We start from the raw sequence: 8,944 nt of genomic DNA, 5'->3' as shown, positions 1-8,944 counted from the left end.
TTGTATAAGTGTGTTCTGCAAACAATTTCAGCATTACATCAAGGAAAAGGAATGCAATTTCAGCAGCAGAATATTGATACAATTTCTTAACACATACCAGCTAGTTAATAGCTTTAGTGTCATCGGATAAAGACAACCTATATGCAGCCACATCACTGTACACTGCCAAATTCATTTTGAAACGTTAAAAAAATTAGTAAAAAGAACACATTTCAAGTAGTTAAGATAATACATAGGCAGTTTGATTTCATGGGTGGGCTATACTTTCAGAATGTAAGATGTTGGGATAAGCATTGTTTTGCTAACTGACGAAATACAAGGAATACGTTGGCAAAGTAATGTCAAACGTTGGTTTTCAAGGAAGACTTCTATTTCATAAAGGAGTTTCATTGCAAGTAAAACTCTAAATGAAATAGTGTTGTTGAACGAAAGAAGAGCCAGAAAAGGAGTACAGACTTCTGATAGCAAAAGCATAAATAGGATGAGATGCGTCCATACTCCTTACGCACTTACAAAGCAATAAACAATCAAGTGCTTAACTTTCAAGGTGCTGCTGAATGGAGAACAAGAACAGACTCTAGGAAGTATCTTAGTGTTTATGATTTTATTGTATTGATAGTTCAGTGATTTATAAACTGAATCTAGGATTTTAGTCTTCAAATTGAGGGCAACTCAAAGACACTGGGAACACACACCTTGGAGGTTTGTGCTAGAATAAAGATTAGTTGATTAATCTTTAGGTTACTTAACTCTTGTAATCTCTTTGGTTGTTGAGGCTCATTTATTTAGTGAAGTTGGGGTAAATCCTATTGAGGAACAGGTCTTGGTTTTTACACCTTTGTGAGCCGGGTGTTTCCACGTAAAATACTGTGTTCTTATTTTACTGTCTTTACTTCACAATTGAAACACGTTAGGCAACCTGGTTCACTTAGGAGAAGTTTAAAAGAAAAGTAAGTAAAATCTAGGTCGTGTAGAGTAACAATTGGTATCAGAGCAAGTTATCTTATACATGCTAACACCTAAGATAAAGATCGCGATGAATTCTGCACCACCTATCATATCGAAGGACAATCAACTGTTAGACCACCAATGTTCAATGGATCTCACTTTGGCTGGTGAAAGGCACACATGGGAGACTTCATACAAGCTGAAGACTATGAACTCTGGGATAGGATAACTATTGGACCTACCATTCCTATGAAGACTATGGAGGAGTACAAGTTCCAAAAGTTAGGATTGACTTCACTGTGGAAGACCTATCAACTCTTAGGAAGAATGTTAAGACCAAAAACATTCTAGTTTGTGGCCTAGGACCAAATGAGTACAACAAAATCTCAAATTGTACTACAGGTAAACAAATCTGGGATGCACTTGTCAATGCTCATGAAGGAACCAGTCAAGTAAGGAAATTCCTAGTAGCCATGTTGTTTACTGAATATGAAACCTTCAAGATGAAGGAAAGTAAACCTTTATTAGAAATGATCACTAGACTCACAAAGCTGATCAATGAGCTTTCATCTCTAGGGAAGGTTCTCAGAGGAGCAGGTTGACAAGGTGCTGAGGATTCTTCCAAAAGCAAAATGGGATATAAAAGTCACTGCTATAAGGGAAGCTAAAGATATCTCCATAATGACACTTGATGAACTTGTGGGAAATCTCAGAACATATGAGATGAATAAGGATGACTTGAAAGAGGAAATGCTCAGTGAAAAATCAATGGCCCTGAAAGCATCTGATGAAGAAGAATCTGATCTTGATGATGAACAAATGGCATTCCTGGCAAAGATCTTTAAAAAATTCCTCAGAAAAGGAAAAGGGAATGAAATGAAGGAAACAAGTACTAAGAAGTGGTCGAATGAAAAATCTCAGTTTGGATGCTACAAGTGTGGAAAGACTAATCATCATATCAAGGATTGTCCACAATGGGAAATTGAATGGAAGAAAGAAAGAGTTGAAAAGGAAAGGAACGCAAAACAAAATGAGGAATGTGCAATGGTAGCTGCTTGGGGATCACGAACAAAGGAATTTGATGATGAAGGAATTGATGAAACAACCTTCATAGCTGTAGGAGACTCAGATCTCAAGAAGATAGAAAACTCTAAGTAATAATGGGCTGAGGCAGCTACTTGGGGATCGGAAACTGAAGAATCTGAAAATAACGAAACTGAGGAAACAACTCTCATGGCTGCAGGAGATTTGGATCTTGAGGAAGAAGAAAACTCCGAGGTTTGTATTCTTGATCTAAAAGAAAAGTTGCACCTTTTTTCAAAAAATAAATTGATTGGATTAATGAGTGGTTTAATTGATGATTTTCAAGAATTAACCTATGAATGAGATCAGCTGTTTAAAGTTTTTGCAGATAAAAAATTTGAGTGCATGAAACTCAAAAGTAGCAAAACTATAACTGATGAACAAAACAACTATCTAGTTGAAAAACTTGAGTCTTTTAATCTAGATCTATAATCTGAAATTTTAAAGATGTCTGTAACTAGAAAAGGAAAAGAAGAAATGAGTTAAAGTTATCTTAACAGCTAAAAGACATAGAAATGTGTACAAAGCTGACATCATGGGAATGCCTGGCACAAATCTGAAGTGTCTCAGTGCAATGGCTAATGATCCCTTACTATGACACAAAAGACTTGGCCATGCAAGTTTGAAACAAATAAACAAACTGTTAGAAAAAGAGATGGTTATAGGCTTGCCTAAAACTAAACTAAAAAATGACAGAATTTGTGGTGCATGTGTAAGGGGGAAGCAAGTGAGATCTCCTTCAAGTCAAAGAACTAGGTAAGTACAACCAAGTGCCTTGAATTAATTCATATGGACCTATGCGGACCAATAGGGGTAAGAAGCAGATGAAGAAAAAGGTATGTATTGTCATTATTGATGATTTTTCTAGATTCACTTGGACTCTATTCCTAGCTTCTAAAGAAGAATCCTTTGATGTTTTTCCTATCTTTATCAAGAAATATGGAGAAAACTCTAGGATTGTCCTTGATTTCCATTAGGTCTGATCATGGAACAAAATTTGAAAATGCAAAATTTGTAGAATTTTGTTCATCTCATGGAATAGATCATAATTTTTCTGCTGCTAGGACTCCTCAACAAAATGGAGTAGTTGAAAGGAAAAATAGGACTTTAGAAGATATGGCCAGAACCATGATGATTGCCAACAATCTTGAAAAGAATTTCTGGGCTGAGGCCATTAGTACTGCTTGTTACATTATCAACAAATGCATGACTCATCCTATCTAATAGAAGACTCCCTATGAATTACTCAAAGGTAGAAAACCAAATATCTCTCACTTGAGGACTTTTGGTTGCAGATGTTTTGTTCATAATAATGGGAAAAATAACCTGGGAAAATTTGATGCAAAAAGTGATGAGGGAATCTTCCTAGGATATTCTCCACATAGTAAAGCATATAGGGTTTTGAATAAAAGAACAAAATGTGTTGAAGAGAGTGTGCATGTTATTTTTTATAAAAACAGTTCTTTGTTTGAGACTAACACCAAGGTGATAATGAAATTGAGGAACACAGGCAGAAACAAGGTAAGCAACCTGATCCTTCAGGTGAGCAATCAGAGAACACACAGATAGGGGGAACAATAAGTCAAGATACTGGTCACATTGACGACCAAAATACAGTAGATACTACTGAGATCTCTTCAGGGCTGAATGTAAAAAGCTACAAGTATCAAGGATTGCATCCAATGATAATGTTCTTACAGACTTAACATCTGGAATCACTACCAGATCAGGTCTAAAGAACTTATGTGCATTTCAAGCTTTTGTGTCCATGGTTGAACCCAAAAAGGTGAATGAGGCTCTTCTTGATGAAGATTGGATACAAGCAATGCAAGAGGAGCTCAATCAATTCAAGAGAAGTAAGGCATGGCATTTTGTTCCATCACTAGAAGGGAGAACAATGATTGGAACTAAATGGGTATATAGAAACAAGCTAGATGAGAACGGAACAGTCATAAGAAACAAGGCAAGGTTGGTGGTTCAGGGGTACAATCAGGAAGAGGGAATCAACTATGATGAGACTTTTGCCTCTGTAGCAAGACTTGAAGCTATTCGATTACTTATTGCATTTGTTGTTTTTAAAGAGTTCACATGTGAAAGTGCATTCTTGAATGGATATTTGAAAGAAGAGATATATGTAAAACAACCACCTGGGTTTGAAAATCCTGAGTTCCCTGATCATGTTTATAAATTAGACAAAGCTCTGTATGGACTGAAGCAAGCTCCAAGAGCATGGTATGAAAGACTATCTAAGTTTCTACTAGACCATGGTCATACAAGACAATTTTCAGGTATCTCAAAGGAACCACTGATCTGGGACTTTGGTACTTCAAAGAAAGTAATTTCAATCTTGTTGGTTAGGCAAATGCTGACTATAATTGGATACCTGGTCGACAGGAAAAGTACCACATGTATGGCTCACTTTCTTGGAACATGTTTGATATCCTGGTCCACTAAGAAACAAAATTATGTAGCCTTGTCTACTGTGCTGAATACGTGGCGGCTGGATCATGTTATGCACAATTGCTATGGCTCAAACAACAACTGTTGGATTTTGGTTTAAATGTTGGCCGGATTCCTATTTTATGTGATAATACTAGTGCTATTAATATAACAAAGAATCCTGTAAAACATAAACGAACAAAACACATTGATGTAAGACACCATTTTCTGTGAGATAATGTAGAAAAAAGTCATATATCAATAATGTTTTGCTCCACTGAGGAACAAATCGCTGACATTTTTACCAAAGCATTAAGTAGAGAGCACTTTGAGAAAAATAGACTAGACTTGGGTATGATTAAGATTGCATAATTTCCCTCCCTCAATGATTGGTTAGAAAACTGTCACTATATGAAAAATAAGTGTTTAGGCTATGAAGTGATAAATTATCTAGTCTATCAAATACATTCACTTGTATATCAATTTTGTCCTTATATGCTCTTATGAATTCTCATGGATTTTTGTTACTTTGAGTAATGAAATATAAGTACAAATTAGCTAAGCAAATTGTGGAGCACACCTCAGGGATAAAATGCTTTTAATTTAGAGTACCACATGCTGATACATATTAATAACATGGTTATTTTATTTTTTCTCTCTCATTAATACTAACCGCCAAAAACCAAAAACCCTTCGTCTCCCTCTTTTTTCTGTTTCGCTCTGAAAGCTGTCACCATCATATCACACGTGCTCTCGTCTTTTCACCTTCTTAAAGCCTCCTCTTCTTCCCAAATACTTTTCTTGATTACCCATATTCACCAAAAGCTTGAATCCTCAAATATGGCGTTTTCACCGAAATCCCTTGGAAAAACTGAAATCATGAAGCCATCGATAGTTCTCTTGCCTTAATCAGCGTAACATCTCCGTCAACTATTATCTTGATGTCTGAGGATGGAATCGCCTATGTTGTGTCGCTAAATGGCCCTCCATCCAGCCCAACTATTGCGGAAAATCATTCTTCAGACCTTCCTTTAGTTCTTCTTCTTGAAGCATCGAGTGAGGGGGAATCGAGAGAACATGCAACTTTCAGGGTCGCACTAGATGGGTCTACAAATTGGAGCTCTGTAAGTCGTAATCACTTTTTTCCTAGTTCAACTGAACTTTTTCTCATGGCACTTTCGGTTACCCCTATCCCCTTGAGTATAGATACTTCTGTGGAAATTCCTTTGGCTAATCTTGTGCCTACAAAGGGTAAGCATCGTCTTAGGGCTCTCAATAGAAAGTTTGTGTAGAATCTTGTGTCTGAATCGTCTCCACTCACAACTAATCCCTCAATTTTCGGTGTTAGGGTATAACAAACTCGCCAAAAATGTCATCAGGCTGAGGTTGATCTGGCTTCTGCATTAGCAGCAAGTAAAAGGACCCGTGCCTTTGTAAGAACTTTCCCTACATCCCCTGACATTGTTATTTCTGATGATGATGTCGTTTTTTGTAGGGTTAGGCGTGGTAAACACATTGCTTCTAAATCTTATTGCTTTAAGCCAAAGCCCACCCCCAAAAGCCATGAAATCCTCTTCAAAATCTGTCCCAATAGTTTGATCATCAAGAAATTTCACGTCGACATCCAAAAAGAAACAGGTTGCTTCCCCTGTTTCCTCATCGTGTTCTTTGTCTGGATCGGATGTTGAGAATCCAACCCAGTCCAATCCTTCAGCATCTTCCGCTCAGCTTGAGAGAATTATTTACTTCCATCAACAATCAGTTCTTTGAGGAAGAGTGGTCACTGGATTTGGGGGTCTTGAAATGGCTGTGTTACTGTCCAACATAGGGGCTCAAGGTTGGTCAGCTCTTTTTATTTAGGGAGATATCTAACGTAAGATGGCTAAGAGGGAGGTAACTGAATTTTACATAAATAGCAAGAGTGATGGTCTATCTTTTACCTCCACTGTGAGAAACACCCTTATTCATTTGGTCCCTGCTGATGTTACTCGGATATTAGAGATTCCTTTTGCCGGGTGGAATCACTATGTAAAGCTTGAATGACCTTCTTTACCTGCCAATTCCTCTACACTAAGTATCTGTCAAAAGCTCTTGTCAAAGCCTAATCTGCCTCATCATCGTTGCATTTAGAAGAATGAGATGTCTCTGCTACATAAGCTCTACTTTGATGTGGTTCATAAGATTATCCTACAACGAAAGCAACGACGGACGCATGCTAAGTTTCTTCATCTCACCCTTATGGAGTTATTGGACATTGAGGTGCTTATAAATTTACCCTTTCTGATTATCAACCACATGCAAAGGGTTCTTAATCAGAATAAAAATGGTCATGCACTTCCTTATGGGTTCTGGATGGCTTCTATCTTTGAGGCTTTTGATGTGCCAATACAGTTGTGGGTCTCTCAAACTGTCAAGGACGTGGTAGGTCGGGTTAATCATATGGCTCTTCCTATTTCTATGAGGCGCCTGAACTCCCCTCTTCAACGATTGAAATGTCAACCTGCTGAGAAGGAAGATAAACTAGCAGCTATGACGACTGCTCATCAATTAGAAATGGAGAGTTAGGAGGCTCAGGTAGTGGTTCTCCAAAATGAACTTGATCTGGAAAGAAATGCAAATATTGCCACTGTGTGCCATTTAACTAACCTACTATCCACTCAAAATCCCACCTTAGTCCCTTGAAAGCTCTCTTCTCTTTTGTCTCTCTGCTCGACTATGTTGTTTTTGTGAATCATGTTTTGTGTGTGCTCTTTCTTTAAGACGTTTAATGCCCTTTGGTTGTATTCTGTGTTCTATTTTGGCTGTTCCTACACTAATTTCAGCTCTTGGTACTTTTGTCTATGTTACTCACTGTTTTTAGCTGATTTGGTTATGACTTTGATCGCCATATTTTGGTGCAGATTCAGTATTAATCATTTTTACGCTTCTATCCTTATTATTTATCTTGAAACAATTTTTGATGATGCCCAAAAGGGGGAAGAACAGGGTATGTAGTATTTATAACCCACAACTAATCTGTCTTGTCCAAAGTGTTCCATGCTTAAATGTTAATAGGTCAGAATAGCAAAGTGAAAATGGATGTATAAAATGGACATAGGTTTGTCATCATAAAAAGGGGGAATTTTTTGGGATAAGCATTGTTTTGATAACTGATGAAATGCAAGGAACACGTTGGCAAAGTAATCTCAAACGTTGGTTTTCATGGAAGACTTCTATTTCATAAAGGAGTTTCATTGCAAGTAAAACTCTAAATGAAATAGAGTTGTTGAATGAAAGAAGAGTCAGAAAAGGAATAGAAGACTTCTGATAGCAAAAACATAAATAAGAGGAGATGTGTCCATACTCCTTACACACTTACAAAGCAATAAAGAATCAAGTGATTAACTTTCAAGGTACTGCTGAACGGAGAACATTGAAAAACAGACTCTAGGAAGTATCTTAGTGTTTGTGATTTTATTGTATTGATAGTTCAGTGATTTATAAACTGAATCTAGGATCTTAGTCTTCAAGTTGAGGGCAACTCGAAGACACTGGAAATACACACCTTGGAGGTTTGTGCTAGAATAAATATTAGTTGATTAATCTTTAGGTTACTTAACTCTTGTAATCTCTTTGGTTGTTGAGGCTCATTTATTTAGTGAAGTTGGGGTAAATCCTGTTGAGGAACAGGTCGTGGATTTTACACCTTTGTGAGCCGGGTGTTTTCACGTAAAACATTGTGTTCTTATTTTACTGGCTTTACTTCGCAATTGAAATACCTTAGGCAACTTGGTTCACTTAGGATAAGTTTAAAAGAAAAGTAAGTAAAATCTAGGTCGTGTAGAGGAACAGAAGACCTACAAGGAACATTCACAAGGAATCACTTGAAAATCCATAAATAATAATAAGACTAACAATATAATACTGAATGCGATCTTATTATCAAAAATAAATACTTAAGGTAAATTCATTTATGCTTGCAACCAGAAAGGAAGATCAAACAAACTACTGAATTACTAACTACAATAACAAATTGGGGAAAAAAATACTGAATTAGAATTGAAAACCTAAAGCAAATGTAAAAACGATGTGTTACCGATTGGACTAATAGTTGCACCTCCTTCAGCTGAAACCCAAAACCCTGGGCTTTGTACTTCTGGTTGATCATCCAGAAATTATAACGACAGAGGAAGAAATTCATCAATTAGGAAAACATGCTTACTGAAAACAATTGAATTTTCGAAACAGTGTTAATAGACATTGTACTCTAGAGAAAATGTGGATAGTGCAGCCTATCGGAACTGCCATTTGATGTGAGAGAGATCTGGAGGATCACCCATTTCATTCATATATATTTACTTAAATATCGGTTGGTATAAGAAATGAGGTAGCCTGATGTAGTTCCTACGCGTTCAATTGCATCCAATATGTTTGCCACAAATGTTAAATACATATGTGAATAATAATAAAATAATCAACTATGTTTTGAGCCCAT

At 36.8% G+C, this 8,944-nt stretch overlaps 1 long non-coding RNA gene across 1 annotated transcript; it reads right to left on the bottom strand.

Annotated features, from left to right (window-relative positions):
* LOC125829431 (uncharacterized) lies at positions 1–8,619 on the bottom strand. The gene is made up of 3 exons (XR_007443097.1): positions 8,546–8,619; positions 98–162; positions 1–15 (listed from the first exon to the last, which is right to left on the bottom strand). It is a non-coding gene; the product is annotated as an uncharacterized LOC125829431 (long non-coding RNA).
* Positions 8,620–8,944: the final 325 nt, after the last annotated feature.

This window comes from Solanum verrucosum, unplaced genomic scaffold (genome assembly GCF_900185275.1).
Source record: "Solanum verrucosum unplaced genomic scaffold, falcon-dt-bn FXZP01000052.1, whole genome shotgun sequence".
NCBI lineage: Eukaryota > Viridiplantae > Streptophyta > Magnoliopsida > Solanales > Solanaceae > Solanum > Solanum verrucosum.
This window is presented reverse-complemented; position numbering and strand designations above follow the sequence as displayed.